Below are 18,329 nucleotides of genomic sequence, written 5' to 3'. Positions count from 1 at the left end.
AAAAGTAATTGTTTCAATAGTGTAGGCAATGGTGTTGTCAACATAACATTTGTAAGGGGTTTAACAAAATGTTTCTATCATGTATCCACCCTGTCATATCACCACTGTCCTCTATAACCTCCACTGGCTCCCAGGGCTGAAACGCAGCTCTGAGTCACTCTGATTCGAATGCCGCCGGAAGCCCAGGCTCTGTGAGGCACTCGGGCGTTCAACCAGCGTTGCAGCGGGCGCATACGCAATAGACCCAGCTGAAGCACTGCTGCAGCTGAAGCCATACAACCCAGCATCCTCTGAAATGTCTTGAGAGGTGCGGTGCTGCCCGGTTGGAAGGACGCAGCCAGGAGTTGAACGCAGCGCGCGTGCCGTGGCGATAGGCGGGCCGTCATTGCCACAGTGTCCAGATCCAAACCCAGGAAAGAGGTTGATTGACTGGGCACTAATGAGCTCTTGGTCCAGTTGACCGTGAGCCCCAGGCTTTCCAGGTGGCTGAGAAGCACTGTTCTGTGGGCGATGAGTTCGGCCTCTGACTGTGCTAGAATCAGCCAATCGTCCGGATAGTTCAAAATTCGCATCCCCTGACCTCTCAGGGGAGCGAGAGCCGTGTCCATGCACTTCGTGAATGTACGGGGTGCCAAAGACAGGCCGAACGGCAGGACGGTGTATTGATATACCTGACCGTCGAAGGCGAATCTCAAGAATGGCCTGTGACGGGGTATTATCTGGATCTGAAAGTATGCGTCCTTTAGATCGAGAGAGATAAACCAGTCCCTCGGGCGAATTTGCGCGAGGATCTGCCTGGTTGTGAGCATTTTGAACGGTCTTCTCATAAGAGCTTTGTTCAAATATCTCAGATCCAAAATCGGTCTGAGAGCTCCGTCCTTCTTGGGAACAAGGAAATAACGGCTGTAAAAGCCCGACTCGCTTATAGAAGGGGGAAACGGTTATATAGCCCCTTTGCACAGAAGTGTGGCTATTTCTGCTCGAAGTAGATGTGCTACTTCCCCATTCACTCTCGTCTCGGTACGCGCCCGAAAGCGCGTGGGGCGGCGAGCGAACTGCAGAGTATAGCCTAGTTTTACTGTGCTTAGCACCCATTCTGATGCGCCTGGAAGAGCTTCCCATGCTCTTACGTGTGCAGCCAGGGGCAGAATGGCCTCCGGGCTCTGATCGCCGCGCATCGCGGGCTCGAGAGCTCGAAACGGAGGGGCGGCGCAGCGCGCGCACTCTCGGTGCTTAGATACGGCGGATCGCACACAGCGATAGCTGGCCGTTTTACACACAGTGTCCCGGTGGCTTTGGACGGGGAACATATAGTGTGAGGCGCGACGCGCAAGGGCGGCGTCGGGGGCGAAATGTTCGTTAGTATGTGTGAGCGCTCGAGGGCGGGCATTTATCGAGACACGGGATTTATAGTGCTTGTGTGCAGGGGTGAACACGGAAACGTGGGCACATTCACTGCATTTGAAACATACGGCGTGAGCCGTGCAACCGGACATTATGCTCATTTGAGATTTCTCTGGGTCGCCGTGAGAACGGTGGTTGCGCGCAGGCGAGCGGGTAGATATACCGGTTCGTTGGCTGCGAGGTAAACATCTGCAGTAGCCGTGGCAACGGGGACTGACAGAGCGTGAAGCTTTGACGGTGGTCCAGCCGCAGCGGACTTAACCGTCTTTTCTTCCCTCGTGTATAGACGCTCATAAATAATCGAGCACCATGTGGTGCGAGAGGCGGGTTCGCTTTCTGTATGTAAGAAAAGCTGGCTGCGAGCTTGGAGAAGCGAACAGTAAAAAATTGTATCTGCCGCGAGAGCTGGGCTCGAACACGGGTCTCTGGTGTTACAGCCTATGATTCTACAGTGGAGAACACATTAGCTTTCGGTTAGCACGAGCATATAAGAGTACGACCTCATGTTTGTTTGCAGTCGTGCGTGTATTAAAAACAAGACCGTCCACTTCTGCCATCCCTTGTGAGCGGCGCAGTAGCGCGGCTCGAACAGAGGGAGGGTGTCTATCTCATTCGCCTCATCCCCTGACGCGGCGGCGGCGCGGCCGAGAGCCGGTGGTTGAGCGGCCGGGAGGGGGGGCGGAGAGGGCGAGAGAGAAGCTCGAGGGAGAGGTTCCGGCGAGCTCCTCAGTCATATCAGTCTCCGGTGGTCTCTGCGAGCGGCGCTTCTTATTGCGCGGCCCGGCAGGGACAGGCGGAGCGACAGCTTGGTCGAAAACTTCAAGTCGAGCCCGCAGGGTCGACATTGAAAGTTCTTCGCACTCGGGGCAGCCGCCCGTAGAGAGTGCGGTGGCGGCGTGCTCGCGGCCCAGGCAGAGAGCGCAGAAGAGGTGCGGTCTCCGTTGCTGAGCGGGGCGCGGCACGAGCCGCAGGAAAAAAACGCCTCGTGCTCTTTTAGAACAGTGAGAGATAGTGTGTGTCGCAGGGCGAGCACACACAGCAGTAATAAAAGGATATGTCGCCGGATAGAGTAGCAGGCACGGATGGCTGAAGGCGGCCGGCTTCTTCAGGCGCTGTCCTAGGCTTGCTGGTCGCTGGTTTCAACGGCGGCGGCTCTCAAGATCCAGCGATGCGAAGAGCTTCGCTGAAGACAAGAAAATCAGAATTTCAGCCTGTGAGCCCTGATTATATACACACTGGCCACACCCATCTTGATGGTTAGAGGGGTGTGGAGGGCGCGAAGCGCCCTCATTGGATGTGTATGTGTCCAAATTTCAATCTTAACTGTTCTATTTCATCAGAAACGATCTGAAACCAGGGCTTTAAGTGTAAAATACCGAACTTGTCCTTTAAGAGTTTTCTGAGAGGATTCTTAGAATCTTTATGAATACGGGCCCTGGACTTTTCTCTCAGTATAAATCAAGTAGGCCTACACTGAAGTGTAATTTTAAGTATATTTCTGAGAAATACATAAAATGTAGACTGAAAGTATACTTTCTTATTTTAAGTTTAAAAGAAGTATAAGTGTGGAAAACACCAAGCTTACATTAGCTACTGCTATTCTGCTACTATTCCCCACCAATTCACAAGCACAAGAGAAAAAGTATTTTGTACTTACATTTAATACCCCTGGAACTCAATGGAAGTTGATTGAAGATGGCATAGTTGGTAGTGTTGTTATAACCAGCCAACTGAACCAACACTCTTTTCACAAAACTGACAAAACCTCGTCAAACTGTCAAAATCCATCAACATTCCGTGCATGAGCTACTTTCTGACATTCTAACTGAAAGTGGGTGAATATCAAAATACATGAAAGAAACATTTTGTTAAACCACTTACAAATGTTATGTTGACAACACCATTGACTACACTATTGAAACAATTACTTTTTATTACAACTGTACATGAATAGATAGGCCATTTGGCCCTGGACTCATAGGGTATTCTATTTGTCCATTCTATTGGCTCTATTCTATTTTGAAGACTTGGGCTGGCTGCACGAGTCTAATTTAAGGCTCTCACAAATAAATAGTATGGGTATATTATACATTTTCTGAGTCATCAGAGTGCCTTGAGTATTGAAGTTGTTGAGTTTTGTGTCCATGTTGTTCTTTCATGCCACAGGGATAAAAGAAAGCATACAGTTTAGGCGGAAATTGTGGAAAAATGTGTGTTATTTCTGGTTTAAAGTCATGTGCAGTCAAGCACCATATTATAGAATATTGACAATATCCCTAGCATGAGCCTAAACCAGATATACACCAGATTTCAAAAACGGAATTTATTTTAGGGGGTTAGTAACTTCATGAGTTCAAAAAAGTGATTTCGCTACCACCGCTGCATTGCTATCGTGATTTTTCTAATACTAGGGGTGACCCTAGTATTAGACCCCCCCCCCCCCCACACACACACACACACACACACACACACATAAACACTCACCTTAATCAAACTTTTACAAGATAGGCCTACAGGATCTGAATGCCTCCAGCTTTAAGACCATTAAGATACATGAAAATTCCTTCTAAAACGTCGATAAACACTTTGATGCTCTATTTTTCCGTATTGTATTCGTATTGTTCCTGCTCAAATGGCGGACCAGTTGTTATGGATCATGGATGCGCGGCATGCGCGTGCACGCAGATATCTTTACCTGTGGATATCCAGCAGATGTTCGACGGCGAACGATTAATTTGAGCTTCAATTTCGCTCACAAAACCTTTGCATTCTATTACGAGCGAACGCATGCAAAGTTCTCAGGGGAACGCATGCATGCATGCATGTGTGTATTTATACAAAATAATTATACACAGTACACACACATATGTAAACACAAACTTTTATTCTGGATGCGATTAACTGCTGCACAGCCCTACTGCAATATATAGATTTTTAAAAATTTTGTGAACGACCCTTAACCGTCTAGTATGAAAGCCCATTTTCACCAGATAAAAAAACTTCAATAAAAATATGACATAAAAACACGATATTATGATATACTAATCCATAATTATGAGATGAAAAGTCAAAACTTTGACTTGCATATTCATAATAATGCAGTTGAAATTGACGTAGGCCTACTAAGCAGAAATCATGACATTAAGTCATAATATGACATTAAAAGCCGAAATTATGACAATTTACTTCAACAAGGCGACATAATGAACAACACTCGTCTCATTCGTGGAGGTGGAAAAACAAGTTCTTTGTGACATGCAAGATTTATTTTATTAAAATTTAAATGGAAAAGAAAAGGCATGAGAGTCGGCTGTTTTTGTCAATTTACAGTTAAATATTTGGCCACTTGCTTGAGCAACTTAATATAAGTAATGCATGGAATAATAGCCCTACGTTGTTTAAATTGTGCTTTAAAACGTGCATGCGTCCATTAAAGAGTGTATGTGTAGGCTACAAAGAGAATCGCAATGCTGACAAAACTTTTTTTAAATAAAAGTTGCAGCGTAACTTCTGGATTTTAAATAAAAATAGTAAGTGTTTGTGGTAGTGCCGTGAATCAGTTTTTCACTGCAAGTTTACGCATCATATGTGAAGCACTATAGCGCGTGCTGCTCCTGCACCGCACACACACGACACACGGCACACGGAGTATGTGTGAAACGGCCGTTAGATCCACCTACAGTTCTTAGAAACTTAGATGTGTCACGCACATTATATCTCTTTATTTCGTACAAGAGTCAGCAGCACTCATCTAGTTTGTTTATAGCGGATGCCGATGAAGACAGTCGTAAACCGGAAACTGATATGCCAACTTCTGACAATAGCGGAAGTTTGTCGCGACGCTTGTGCACATCGGGTCAAGTTTAGCTTAGCTAATTTTAGATATATTATAAATGCACTTACTTTTAATGCTGCCAAATTATTTATGGATGCCATGATTGTGTCACATCTAACATATTGGGCCCTATCTTGCACCCAGCGCAATTGACTTTGTACACCGACGCATGTATCATTCCTATTTTGCACCCGCGCAAAGCGGACTTTTCCCTCCACAGACGCACGTCAGTTAACTAGCAAATACACTTGCGCTCCTGGGGGCGGTTCAGCGCAAAGAGGAGGCGTGTTCCGGCGCAAACATTCCCTCATGCTATTTTACAGGTTTAGAAAACAATTCCGCCAGTGACCAGGAAAAACCTAGTCTAAAGTCAGTGGCGCGTTGCGTATGTTATTCATGCTATTTTAAGGGCACATGCTTGGCCATAATCAATGTAGCGTGTGCACAACGCGAATACACTTTGATTCTCTCATCTACACAGAAGCAGCAGTTTTCATTTTTGCAAATCATACATTATTACTAGGAAAAATATTAGGTCTTGTACGTCTTGATAAGCCTAGGGCTTCTACCTATCCCTTTTCGAACAGTGTGATTATTATGCTAAAAAAAAAAAAAAAAAAATGTTTTTCTTGATTTTGTTTTATTTTTCTTGATGGATATTTCATGTGTTGCTGTCTTTGGTTTAATTTATTTTTTAATTGTTTGAAATAAAGATTTCATTCATTTATTCATATTATTACATGAGGGAAATCATTGTTGTGTCCATGAAGATGTGAAAAAAAAATAGGCATAAATCTAGCTTACACATTTACCCAAATTATCATATGCCTGTTTAACCGAAGCTAATTTGGGTGTGTTTCTCCATCCCCAATGTCACTTCTCTCTGTGTTTTACGGCCGTGACGAGAACGTCGGTCTCCTCGGCTGTGAACTGCTCCTGGCGCGCGCCTGGCAAATCCGCCGTTAGTCTACAATAGCAATCCGCCATGGAACAAGCGCGCCTGCTCTTAAAGGGAATGTGAGATGTCGCTCTGATTGGATTATTTCACGTTACGCCCAAACCACACCTATGAATAATGAAGCTACTTCAGACCAACCCCTTTTAGATTTGCGCCGGGCGCAAGAGTCATTTATCCCGCCGGGAAAATAGCAACAGCGCCAAGACCCGCTCACAAAGTTACTTGCGCTTTGCGCTTTGACACTTGCGTTTCAGATCGTTAAAATAGGGCCCACTGTCTGACAAGCCGGGGACAAACTAACAGTTTATCACTAAAGCCATTAGCAATTCTTTATTAAAAAAAACTCTCAAAGTTTTGGACCAGAAGCCTAACAGTTCACATCGTTGTATTATTCTTAATAACCATAAACTGCTAAGCTGGGAAGATGTAATCAAATACAAAAACATCTGTCTGGTCTACAAAATTTTGCATAATACCGCTCATGCTCCTTTTAATTAATTTATAATCCAACGTAATAATAGCAGTCAGATCACCAGAAGCACCACATGAGGTGACCTTCTAATCCCATTCAAGAAATTAAGCACATTTGGTCAATTATCATTTTCTGTTACAGCAATACAAAACTGGAACTCACTGCCCACTATAAACAAAGACATACGTATTCCACCTTTACTAAACACCTTAAAAACTGGCTGTCCGACAATTATAACTGCACACATTAATCTGACAGATGTGATGTGTATTTGATGTGACATGGTCATGCTGCTGCTACTAGATCTCAGCTGCCTGCCTCAATGTTAGGTCCTGTATGTGTTTCAATGTGGCCTCTGTGTGATTATTTTGTATGTTGATTTGTATTGTTTTAATGCATGAACTGCTTTTATGCCTTTGCAATTTGTGCTTGTTTGTTTGTGCTTGCCTCAATTGTGTGCCACATGTTTGTATGTCTTACTCCCTCTTGCTTAGCCCTGCTGTAAATATAATTGTAATGTATTTTATTTGATGTATGCCTACTAACAACTGGCCGGGGACTACAGCTGGAAATTAGCCGTAGAGGCTAAAGCTGCTCTTTTTATCAAAAGGGACTGTCCACGCCATTATAAACTAATAAACTGAACTAAACTAAACTAAACTTACAGTCATACTACCAACTGTAAAGTGTTCATGTCGGTGTCGTGATGCACACTTTTTAGATAGTTGATATTAAAATAAATATGAGCTCATGTGGTACTGAAAAAAAAAAAGCAATATGTAGGCCTACACATGATTTGACAGTTTATTTTATTAAATATCAAAAATCTAAAAGTGTGCATCATGTCTGGCATCTACATGAACACTTTACAATTGGTTTTATGACTGTAAGTCATTCTCTTCAAATGCTATTGAAGTTAGAAACGTGTGTAGGCTACCAATGTCTTATGTGTGTGAAATGTTTTGAATTGAAATATTCACAGCTTAAATATACAACCATGTTGAATTTCAGCCCATAAAAATGCAAGCCCTGAAAATACAATGCATTAAAATGCAAGCAGGGTTAATGCAATGCATATTTTTTCGAGTAGTGCAATTCAACAAGCTTTTTTGTTTCAAAAACATTTGTCATTATTTTACTTCCATAGACACTGATCCGATAAAAAAAGGCGTTTGTCTGTGAGGTGTGATTTGGCCTATACATGTTTACACATAAACTGTTAAACTTCTGAAGAATAACAACCATCACCAAACACAAAAGAAACCTTTAAGTGAAAGAAACCTTTTATTAAAGATTTCATAAAACAGTCACTTAAAATGTCCTCCAGAGATTCAATATTAATATGAGAAAGTCACACACATGAACACTCACCTTGATCGAACTTTTACAAGATACAGGATCTCAAATCCTCCAGCTTTACATCATAAAACTACACGGAAATTCCTTCTTTAACGTTGATAAAAATTTGTGATGCTCTGTTTTTCTGTGTCGTATTCGTATTTTTCCAGCTCAAAATGGTGACAGGAGAATTACTTTCACTTTGCATTTGTGACGAGAGAGCGCGCGCGAGAGAGAGAGAGAGAGAGAGAGAGAGAGAGAGAGAGAGAGAGAGAGAGAGACGCGCGTTCACGAGAGCACCACGGCTCATGCGTGTGAGAGCAGACGTTGTTGCGTGAACGCGCGTTAGAGATTAATATTTTGTAAATAAAGTGGTAAATTATGTTGTTGTTTTTTGTTGCGTCAAGCACGCTTATTTTTTACCATTTTTATCTGTGTTAATATATTGTTTTTTGTTATTTTTTTATATTCTTTGGTTAATTCAATTTTATTTTTCTCTCTTTATTTTGTTAATTTATTCTTTCTTTTATTAGTTTTTTGTTAGTTCATCAGTTTTTCTTCATTATTTCTGTTTTGTTTATTCTTTTGTTCTCTTTCATCCTTGCTTCAGTTTTGTCTTTCATTTATCTTTCTGCAGAACGCAGAGTTACTGATAGTAAATCATAAAGAGGACTTTGTTTGATCACATCTGTATAATATGAAATAAGTTTGTCATCATTCAATCATGTTTATAATTACATTTAGTCATTTAGCAGATGATTTTTTCAAAGCGATCTACAAATGTGGAACAATACAATGTGACATAAACCTGAAAGAATCAAATCAATTAAAACCATAGCCTACTGTAAAAACAGTGAGTTTCCAGTCAACCCAAAATTTATTCAGACACTTTGCTATCCTAACTTACATAAATGATCTATAGTGTCCTGCACCCACTAGTAAAAAAATATCAAATATTGTATATGGTGTAATTTTTGGTTTGTATATCAACACAGATCCGATACGATCATCACAGATAATTCTTATATTGAAAAGATGAAACCTGACGAACACTTTCATAAACGTGGCTTTTGGTGAGAGCAACTGCAGATTCACATTAATCTCTTTAAATATCACACAATAGCCGTGTCCGTCACTTTCTCATAAACACAAGATGTAGTTTGTTGTGATTGTGTTTCAGCAGGAACAGCTGAACTGAATGGAGATCAGTGACATTCATCACATTTAATAGTGATTCAGGAATATGAATGATTGGCTGATAAAGCAGGAATCAGGGAGCAGGAGATAAAGCTCAGGATAGCATCAAATCCCAGCTCAGGTGATCATGCTGTCGACTACAACTCAATGTAGAACCAATGTCAGCATTATCAGGAGCTGCGTCTCATTTTACCTGTCCATCCTCGTCTGCCTTCACTAAAGGAGAGAAGACAAGCGGCTCTGCAAGCGTTGAGGAACACATGCGATACGTCTGTGTGTGTCACGATGTAGAACAGAGAGGAAGACCATCAGGAGTACAAATCAGACAAAGTTTATTTAAACGACTCAAATATAATCCAAGTAGCGTAACAGTGTGTGAAACACAAGCATCACCAGACAACTGAAGAGGTTGATGAGGGCCAAACCATTGTAAGGCCCGTTATATTGGTCCAATCTGCCGGTTCGCCAATACACGGGGAAGGTCTCACGTGTTCTGTCCTCACTCATGCAAAGTATTGGTTGGTTAAATTTGTAATATATTAATCATATATTTACTCGTTTATTTCATCTGACTCCATAAATGAAAGGTTTTAATAATATCTGTGCCTCACTAAAAGTGAGCTAATGTTTGACTATTCCGTTTAACTCTTCAATGAAAATAATATCAAAGTCAGTTAGAATAATCAAATGTAACAATTTATTATGTCAGGTAAATGTATCATGCCAATTTCATAATCAATTCAAAGATAATCGATACAAAACATCAAATGCTCTGGAATAGAGAGAAGATGCAAACCCAACATTAAGAAATACGTGAGGCTGAGAGATCTCTCTCTCAGCCTCACGGGCCGATCTGAAGTATAGAAAAGGCCCCGATCTCCCTGCTGCACTTCCTTAAATAGACAAACCTTTTCACCTGCACTGTAAAAAGTGAACAGTTGGATCAACTTAAAAAAATTACTTCAATTGGTAACACCTAAATAAATTAAGTTTTCTCAACTTAAATTATCACATTTTATCAACTTAAATTATCACGTTTTATCAACTTAATTTCACTAGGTTAATCACACTTATATTATTTGAGTTCATTCAATCCTATTATTTACATTAGTCCAACTTAATTTCACTGCATTCCAACTTAAATGTATTAATTTTTACTACAGTTGGATCAACTTAAAAAAAACACTTCAATTGGTAACACCTAAAATAATTATGTTTCCTCAACTTAAATAATTATCTTTTCTCAACTTAATTTCACTAGGTCAATCACACAAGACTCAAATTGCTTTAGAGATATTTATTACCATTAATTCATAACAGTGTTTTACGGACACACTTACATGTACACACTTATGGATGTGCACATCCATAACTGACACACTTTACATCCATAACAATGTTTTTGCAAAGTTGTCTTTGCACTGCATATATTTATAAAGAGAAATATAAAAAGTGGTTATGCCCTTAAAGGATTAGTTCACCCCAAAATGAAAATTTCCTACTAATTTACTCACCCCAATGCCATCCAAGATATCCATGTCTTTCTTTCCTCAGTGGGAATGAAATTATGTTTTTTTAGGAAAACATTTCTGGATTTTTCTTCTAACAACGGACTTTATTGGTTATAATCGTATTTAAGTCCAAATCAATGCAGTTTCAAAAGTCTTTGAAGTGTTTAAACGGGCTGTACGCGATCACAGCTGAAGAAGAGGTTGTTATCTAGCGAAACGATACGTCATTTAATTTTTTTTTTTAATAATTTATAGACTTTTTACCTTCAATAGTTCGGATTGAGCTGATCAACAAACGGACAGGGAACTACGTCATCACGTTGAAAGGTCACGCCTGCGCCGGCAATACTATTTGAACTACTATTCATATTCATCAGAATGTTATTCATATACTATTCATATTCACTGAATACTATTACTTTATATATATATATAATAACAAACAATACTATTTGAACTATCCTCCTACGTACAGTCGCATTGTAAACAGTGGGGCGGTACTTCTGCCGGCGCGACCTTTCAACGTGATGACGTAGTTCCCTGTCCGTTTGTTGATCAGCTCAATCCGAACTATTGAAGGTAAAAAGTCTCTAAATTATAAAAAAAAAAAATTAAATGACGTATCGTTTCGCTAGATAACAACCTCTTCTTCAGCTGTGATCGCGTACAGCCCGTTTAAACACTTCAAAGACTTTTGAAACTGCATTGATTTGGACTTAAATACGATGATAACCAATAAAGTCCGTTGTTAGAAGAAAAATACAGAAATGTTTTCCTCAAAAAAACAATTTCTCTCCCACTGAGGACAGAAAGACATGGATATCTTGGATGGCATTGGGTGAGTAAATTAGTAGGAAATTTTCATTTTGGGGTGAACTAATCCTTTAAATGAGCCACCTAAAAACAATTAAAGGGATAGTTCACTCAAAAATGGCTCAAGTTGTTCCAAACCTGTATGAGTTTCTTTCTTCTGCTGAACACACAAGAAGATGTGTTGAAAAATGTTGGTAAACCAGACAGTTGACCGTACCCATTGACTTCCAGCAGGAAAAAAAAAGACTGGAAGTCAATGGGTACGGTCAACTGTTTGGTTACCAACATTTTTCAACACATCATCTTGTGTGCTCAGCAGAAGAAAGAAACTCATACAGGTTTGGAACAACTTGAACCATTTTTGGGTGAACTATCCCTTTAATATATTCTTAAAATAGAACAATATAAGTGTATTTAGAAGTGCTTTAGAAAAGCTTACAGGTAATGCCCTAAACTGAGCCATGTTTTTATATATATATATAAAAAATAAAAAAACCTTCAAACAGATCATGGAAAATGTTTTTAACAGAGTTATAGGTAATTACCCTTTGTAAAGGGAACCAATCAACTACAGATTCGAACAACTACAGATTCATACTAGACATATGACTGAACAAATGGATAGTCTCACAAACATAACACATGAAACATACAACTAAAACAGAGACATTCTTTCAAACACATATGCACATTCAAAAATTACTGAAAGTTCACTGTAGTCTCCTGAAAAGACTTTGGGTGACATCTTGTGCTGATCGAGCTGCAAGAGAACTTTAATACCTCAAATGTGAATCGAAGTGGTTTTGGATAAGCCAGATTGATGATGTACATCATCCCGAGAAGCAAGGCACAAGCTGATGTGAATGAAGGCAACTCATTTAGAACTTTAACACCCTCGATGACGACACCTATGTCAGCCGGTGGTTCGTGATGTTCTCCCCCCTCCTTCCGAATAACGTACACTGCCATGGTGAGCTTCTCCAGCTCACGCTCGCAATCATCTTGCTGGTTCTCCTAAAGTAGTGTACATAAATTTTTTTTTTTTTTTACATTTTTCGTTCAGAACTATAAAGCACAAATTTGTACTTTCTGAAAAATAAAATCAAAATAGAATATGCAGACTTTCAACTCACAAGGTACTCCTTGATGAGATCTTGAGGATTTTCCCCCAGGAAAACGATGAGGGCCTTCAGGTCACACTCTCTTTTCATGTGAATGTTTTCAGTCTGTGATAAAGCAATCGATAAAAAAAATTATTTTTCTTATTTTAAAAATTCAGAGTAATCTGTAATAGAGAATCAGATTTCGCCATGGTAGCAAAGGGCAAGAAAATATAAACAGTTACAAAACTATAAAAGTTTGTATTAAATGACTGGCCAAAGTGTGTGTGTGTGTGTATATATATATATATATATATATATACTCACACCGTACAGGCCAAAAGTTTGGACACATTACTATTTTTTATGTTTTTTGAAAGTACCTTCTGCTCATCAAGCCTGCATTTATTTGATCAAAAATACAGAAAAAAAATGTAATATTGTGATAATTATTACAATTTAAAATAATTGGTTTTCAATTTATTATACTTTAAATTATTTATTTCGGTGATGCAAAGCTGAATTTTCAGGATCATTACTCCAGTCTTCAGTGTCACATGTGACATCCAGTCAATCACATGATCCTTTAGAAATCATTCTAATGTTCTGATTTATTAGTGTTGGAAACAGTTCTGCTGCCTAATATATTTGACGAATAAAAGGTTAAAAAGAACTGCATTTATTCAAATTTTTTAATATAAATCTTCTTTATTATCACTTTTTATCAATTTAACACATCCTTGCTGAATAAAATTATTGATTTATTTGAAAAAAAAGAAAAGAAAAAAAATTACTGACCCCAAATTACTGACCAGTAGTGTATATTGTTGTTATAAAATATTTCTATCTTGAAAACATTTGCTTCTTTTTTTTTCTTTTCTTTTTCTTTTTTTTATTCATCAAAGTATCCTAAAAAAGTATCACAGGTTATGAAAAAATATTAAGCAGCAGAACTGTTTCCAACTTTGATAATGAATCATCATATTAGAATGATTTCTAAAGGATCATGTGATTGACTGGATGTCACATGTGACACTGAAGACTGGAGTAATGATCCTGAAAATTCAGCTTTGCATCACTGAAATAAATGATATTTTTCTGAAAATCAAAAAAGGCACATTTGGAATGTCATAAGGGTGAGTTAATGCAAATTTTAGTTGGAAAATTCTTAATGAGAATAAAATGCAAGTCAATAACATTAGATGGAATTTACTCAAAACATATCCAACATTAGTAATTCATATTATCGATTATAGAATAAATTACTTAAATTAATAGAAATTACTTACCATGTAACGTTATAGCAAAGTGTCCTCCTTGTCAAATATTAAAAAAGCTTTCGGTTCTAAGGGGAGAAAAAATTTGTTAGTATTTAAGTGGTAGAAAATGGTTTGCTACAGGTCAAGTAATTAATTCGTTGTGAAAATACTATTTCTACAAAAAGAAATCATAATTATATACTAAAGAAAACCCTGATATTTTTTTCCTGGATGAAGCTAGCACAATGGGTGCGCCTCAGGCCCCGTTTACACGAGAACGCTCGCGGGTGAAAACGTAAAAATATTTTATCAGATGTGCCTTTCGTTTAGATGGCGACGGCGTTTTTGGGGCTTAAAAACGCAAAAAGTGAAACCACCCTCCAGAGTGGGAATCTTAAAAACGCTCCACCGTCGCGTTCCCGTCGGATAAAAACGCAAAAGTCTGCTAGACAGTGAAGGCACCGATCTGCTCACGGTGGCTCTCGTCGCGTACGCGTTTACTTCACACACTTTTTCGTCACCATATGCACGCAGATTGCCCCCATCCCCCATAACGCTCGTCTGAACACAGAATAAAAAGTGATAACGCAACCAGTGTTGCCAACTTAGCGCCTTTGTCGCTATTTTTAGCGACTTTTCAGACCCCTTTAGCGACAATTTTTCAAAAAAGCGACTAGCGACTAATCTAGCTACTTTTTGAACAAACCTCAGTAACCTCCAAATGTTGCCAGCATGAGTCCTGCGAGCGCGAGATTTGCTTTCTCCTTGCCGTCACACACCTCTCTATGCGTCTACCCTGTTCTGTGAATGGCTGAGGGCAGCAGCACGGCAGCTAACAGACCTGAATGAGCAGTGTTGTTTCCACGGACGGACTTATCACTTATCTTTTGTTTTTATATTTAAAGAATTTAGTTTTAAATGACCGTTTTATTTTCCTTTCTTTTCTTGTGCTTATTACTTGTAATACTCACTATCACAGTGCTTTAGTTCACCCAGTTCCCGAACTCTCTCAATTCAGATAATTTTACACATAATCATTCAATAGCTACTCGTTCTATTGTCTGACAAAAAAAATATAGTAAATGAGAACAGCTTTATTGGACTTTCGGCTATATTATATTATATTATATTATATTAAAATACAGTATGTGCGCATGATTTTAATGAGAAAAAACATTAGGCAGGCAGAACGCAAGTACGCCGCGATGACGTCATGAATATGCTAATTGACGCATGACGTCATCTAGCGACATTTAGCTACTTTTCGGGGAGGCATTAGCTACTTTCCTTTGAAAATAGTTGGCAACACTGAACGCAACACCATTTTGCGTTTTCTCTTCAGATCGTTTCCGTGTAAACATAGCCTCAATCAGCTCCCTAGTTCAGCAGCCAGGGCACTTATCAGGGAATCAGTCAATGGGCTGACTCCCTGATCAGTGCCCTGATTGCTAACTAGGGAGCTGATTGAGACGCACCCAATGACTTTCATCATCATCATATTTCTGGGCGAAAAAATGTATCGATGAATAAATCAAAGCCAACGTTTTCAAAGACAAATAAAAGAACAGACAAACATTACTTTAAAAGCATACTCAATATTTTACTGCTGGAAATCAAATTCGAGCATTTTATCCCACTCCCCGAGCACTTCCCGCCCAAAGCATTTCCAATATCTCGCGCAGCAAAGACGGTTAAGGAGGCATAAATTTAAAAAAATAATTGTATACACACACTCCCAAGATACAAACTGAACACGTTTTTATAAAACAAACGAGTAAATGCAACATATTGTATACATAGAGCATGTTCAGTAACGCTGACCTCGAGAATATCGCAAACGTACGTTCAAAAATTCGGGTAATTACGATTTCGTTAGTATTCATGTTCACAAACAACATTAATTAACTCATAAACTCATAAACAACTAAAACACGTCTAAAAGTTGCATTTTCGAGTATATTAATTACAATAAACTTCCAACCTACCTCATCCGAGTCCGGAGAGAAAAAGAAAATGGCGGTTGTCAGTTGAGCAACAGAAGTTGAAATCAGGCTCGTGCGTCATGACGTCAGAAAAAACGTCTGACGCGGAGATCCTTTTAAAGGGAAATTATACTTTGGGTGAAAGTGAGATATTTGAGTGTCTGTGAATTTCTATGCGCTCAAGTTGAATGAGTGTACAATAATCAATTACGATTAGGAAAGCAGAAATACTAAGTAAATAGACTCAAATAGTTCTAGTAATCCAACTTAGACCCATGTTCACTTTTTACAGTGTGGTACCATGTGCTAACAATAGAAATTTGCATTCAGAGGTACACTGTAGCACCTCTTGGGGGGGCATGACCATTTGCTTGAGAGACCAACCTCTCCTTGTATGCTAGTTATCCATAAACCTTCAAAAACCTTATTACCTTGTGTTTTACTTATTCTGGAAATAGGACATTTGTACCAGTCGCACTGTGACATTTTAAATGATACCAAACATGAAAATACTCTGTGATAATCATTTACATTAAACTTGGGAGAAATCAGGTGATCATCTGAGCATGAGAGAGAGGGGGTGAGGTGAGAGGGAAAGAGATGTAGATTAGGATGACTCGGAGGTGAGACTTTCGTCTCAATGGTGCACAAGGGCCAGTTCAAATGGTAATCTCCAGAGAGGTCCTCTTGTCCTCTCAGGGTCTGGTCACCCCCAAAACAGACTGTCTGGAATTTCCTAATTTATCAATTCTTACACCATAAACACCTGTGACAATTAATCAATAACCATGACAACTGATTAATGGCAGGAAAACTGAACAAAGGAACATGTGACTGAACATGACGAACTAAAAGTCCATGAAAATGAAACTAAGATCGAGTGTCTGTGACACTGTGTGTGAAGTGTAAATATTGTTGGAACTTTAATCAGGAAATTCATAATAAATATGACTAAAGCAAGATGCACTTGAATGTAGAAACAGGGAAAACTTTAATCACTTTTTTAATGAATGTGTCTCATTGCCGTCAGTAACAACACAAATCAAACGCAGAGAACAAGTGTGCGAAACACAGAGGAGCAGCAGCTGATGCACATGTGTTTCTCTCTAATGAAGAAGAATCAATTAAATCCAACCTTTACCAATCTTTAGTTTCCAATCAGTGGCTCAACATCATGATTTCAGTAAACATCCCAGATATCAACATTTCTCTAGTCCACATCCTTGCTTCAGTTCTGCTGGTTCCCCGGCCCAAAGCTGAACACAGACACACACAGTTTCCTCCGGCCCAGATGTGGCCCACAGCCGGTAAAATGCCTCTTCTTTACTGATATGACCCAGATCTGGCCCACACACTGAGAAGTGCCTTCATTGTTTGATGTGACCCAGATCTGGCCCACACACTGTAAGATCCGGCTGAGAGTCGCTTGCTCCTCGAGACAGATGTGACCTACACACTGCCAGTCAAACACTAATTCAACCATTTAAGGGCTTTTATTATAACATTAACAAATACACTTAAACATGATCACGCATTAACAATGAACGAAAACACTATAATATTGACATTTATTAACAACACTTTTAAACCACAAAATAAACAATAGAAAATCACACACAAACTCTCTTTAACACTGAATAATTTCCGTGTGCAAAAGTCCAGTCATATTTAATGATATAGTGCTTTATACAGTACAGATTGATTAAAAGCAGCTTTACAGGGATAAACAGGGCAATAATGATCAATGATCAGAGTTCAGTTCTGCTGTAAAGCGGCTCTAGAAAGACAATAGTGTCATTGATCAGCTGAAGTCAGTTCAGTGTTGATTCAGTTCAATAATGTGTAAAGTTCATCAAATATGAAACGAGTTCAGCTATAAAGCAGTGACGTCCTCGTCCAGCTCAGTTCAGTTCTCCTCAATAGTGTCAGTGCCGTCAGATCAATAATAGTGCTGAATATGAAGTGTCATAAACTAAGCGAGCCGGAGGCGACAGTAGCAAGAACCCAAACTCCATCAGGAGACAGAATGGAGGAGAAACCTGACCAGTTCTCCTCTGGACAAACGAAGGAACGTGGTGTGATTATGAGTCCAGGCTGCATCACAAGTCAGATTGTGGATTGATATGATTCAGAGTGTTTGATTGAGCTCTTCTGCTTGAAGATTGGGATTGATCACGCCAGCATTAGGTGTGAGGATCTGAAGCTGGTCATCGGGTCTGTGTGGAGGACTTGTCTGGTTCTCCTGGTCTTTGCTGAGGAGCTGTGCCGATGACTGTCGAGTCCACGAGGTCTTCACAGGCGCTTTGTCTCTAGGGCTCGTCTAGTTGTCCTGGTCTCTGCTGACCATGCTTTTATTACGTCTAGACTAGACGACTGTAACTCTTTATATGTGTGATTGGATCAGTCAGCTCTTCATCTCTACAGTTAGTCCAGAATGCAGCAGCTCGGCTCCTAACTGGG

At 39.6% G+C, this 18,329-nt stretch overlaps 1 protein-coding gene across 2 annotated transcripts in view; it reads right to left on the bottom strand.

Annotated features, from left to right (window-relative positions):
* LOC307167411 (protein NLRC3-like) overlaps positions 1–18,329 on the bottom strand; it is a 102,461-nt gene that overhangs the window by 53,943 nt on the left and 30,189 nt on the right. The window contains exon 1 of one of the 2 annotated variants that reach the window (XM_079886486.1): positions 8,041–8,224. The exons of the other annotated variant lie outside the window; for it this stretch is intronic. The gene's annotated coding sequence lies outside the window, so the exon portion shown is untranslated. Of the gene's footprint in view, positions 1–8,040; positions 8,225–18,329 lie in introns of those variants that run through there. 2 annotated transcript variants of the gene reach the window in all.

The sequence above is a fragment of the Squalius cephalus genome (genome assembly GCF_949319135.1).
Source record: "Squalius cephalus genome assembly, chromosome: 11".
In the NCBI taxonomy this organism is placed as follows: Eukaryota; Metazoa; Chordata; class Actinopteri; order Cypriniformes; family Leuciscidae; genus Squalius; species Squalius cephalus.
This window is presented reverse-complemented; position numbering and strand designations above follow the sequence as displayed.